At 42.6% G+C, this 2,500-nt stretch overlaps 1 pseudogene; it reads right to left on the minus strand.

Moving 5' to 3' along the window:
• LOC137983594 (craniofacial development protein 2-like) overlaps positions 1–2,191 on the minus strand; it is a 2,424-nt pseudogene extending 233 nt beyond the window's left edge.
• Between the last annotated feature and the right edge of the window lie 309 nt (positions 2,192–2,500).

Genomic DNA, 2,500 nt, shown 5'->3' on the forward strand with positions numbered 1-2,500 from the left:
TTCGGCGTCTGATCTCATCACTCGTTCTCCCTACTGGTCTTATCTTCTATGTCAACACATCTAGATGACAATAAGGCAATGTCGTCTGCAAAGTCAAGATCTTCTAAGACCGAGGTGAGCTTCCATCGTATGCCAGTTCTCCTACCCTCTGTAGTTCTGTTCATGACCTAGTCAATTGATAGTAAGAAAAGAAAACCTGACATGGTGCACCCTTGTTTTACTCCAGACTGAACTTGAAACCATTCTGTTGTTTCACCTTCTTCCACGACTGCGCATTCAAAGTTGCTGTACATTGCTTTTATCAGACAGATAAGCTCTTCTGGGATTCCATATATTGACATGATGTTCCATAGACTTTCGCGATGTATAGAATCAAATGCTTTCTCAAAGTCTATGAAATGTGTGTACAGAGTGGCATTCCATTCATTGACTTGCTCCAGTATATTCCTGAGAGTAAAAATCTGTTCGATGGCACTTCTGTTCTCTCGGAACACTGCTTGCTCCTTCCTCAAGATGTTGTCAACTCCTTTTTTAATTCTACTTATCAACACTCTGCCAAAGATCTTACTTATGACTGGTAAAAGTGTGATAACCCTCCAGTTCGTACACTCACGTAAGTTACCATTCTTGGGTACCTTTATTATTAGTCCTTTGCTCCAGCTTTTTGGTGCTACACCCTCTTCTTTCACTTTGTTGAACAACTTTGTCAACTCCTTTGCTCTCTCTTCCAAATCTGTCTTTAGAAGCTCTACACCTACGCTATCATGACCAGCTGCTTTCCCACTTTTCGTTGATTTTATAGCATTTTTCACCTCTGTTGGTTGGAATGCTCCGATGTCGAACTCTCTGTCATTTTGCCTTGTTTCAATTTCATGTGGCTCTATAGGCCTGACAGGTGGTTCTTTGTTTAGTACTGTGTCAAAGTGTTCTTTCCAGATCTTCAGTCTTTCACTCTGTTCGTTTGTTGGTTTTCCATTTTTATCATTGACTACTGTACTTGTTCTTTTCTTCTCACTTCTTCTTCACTATACGATGTAGTTCCCCTGCTCTCCCGTTTTCTACTGCTCTTTCAGCAATATCTGCCATCTGATTCATCCAATACCTCTTATCTTCACGAGCACTTCGTTTAACTTCTTGGTCTTTTCCTTTGTACTCTTCTTTTATTCTTTTCTTGACTCTTTCTGAACGTGTACTTTCTAACTTCAACTTTAGTTGCCTCCTTTCCTCTAGTTTCTTCCACGTCCCGTCGCGCAACCAAGGTTTGCTGGTTCTCTTAGCTATGCCTAGTACATATTTAGCTGCACCAACATATATACTCTCCATCCTGTTGTTCATGTGGTCGGCATTTTCTTCATCCAACTCTGTCAGGGTTTGAAATCTGTTTCTGACCTCAATGTTGTATTTGACAAGCATCTCTTCGTCTGCTAGTTTCTGCGTATCCAACCTTGTTCGACTTTTCATTTCCCTTGGGTTTCTTTTCAACTTCAGCTTGAGTCTCCACTAGGTAGTGGTCGCTTCACACATCTGCACCTCTCCTGACTACAGTATCCATAACTGACGATCTATATTCCTTTGCAATCATTGTGTGGTCTATCTGGTTCTTGGTTCTGCCATTTGGTGATGTCCATGTTGCTTTATGAATTTCTTTATTGGGGAAAATTGTTCCTGTGATGACTAAACCATTCATCTCGCAGAACTCACAGAGCCTTTCGCCATTCTCGTTCCTGTCTCCTGTAACGTGTTGTCCCAGTACCTCTCTTTCTTCTGGTGTTCCTTTTCCTACTTTAGCATTTAGGTCTCCAGTAATAAGCAGGGTGTCATTTCTGTTTCACTTCTGCACCGTACCCCCTAGTTGTTCGTAGAAATCGTCTTTGCTCTCTATACTCGCATCGTTGGTCGGGGAGTATGCATGTATCAACGTCAGTTTCCTATACTTTGAATAAAACCTTGCTCTGATAATTCGGCTACTTTCTGGTGTCCACTCCATAAGACATCTGGCTGCCTGTTGTGACATCATAATTGCTACACCTCCTTGGTGTATATTTTCTTCGCCACTGTAGATTATTACCTCTCCTGTATTAAGCTTGGATTTTCCGCTTCCTCTCCACCTGCATTCGCTAATACCCAAAATATCTATCTTATATCTCTTTATCTCTCTTGCTGCTTGGCCAGCCTTCCCAGTCTCGAACATGGTCCTAACATTCCAGTTTCCTATCCTTGTTTTATTCTTCGGATTCACGATCGAAGCTGTCGGCTTTTGGTCTTCCTTTCGGCTTTGGCCCAAAAGCGTCATCCTGCTATCAAGAGCTCTCGTCGTGTCACCGATGTTAATAGAGATTCGAATGTCTTCCGTTTCTGTAATAGGCTATTTTTTACGGGAGTGGGTTATCAGCCCCCAGCCCAACCCCCAACCTGGAGGACCAGGGATTAAACTTCGTCTGGTCTCTAGCCTTCGACCTGTTCGGCATTGGTAGCCCTACCAGGAGTACAAGACTCCAGC

This window comes from Montipora foliosa, chromosome 13 (genome assembly GCF_036669935.1).
Source record: "Montipora foliosa isolate CH-2021 chromosome 13, ASM3666993v2, whole genome shotgun sequence".
NCBI classification, from domain to species: Eukaryota; Metazoa; Cnidaria; class Anthozoa; order Scleractinia; family Acroporidae; genus Montipora; species Montipora foliosa.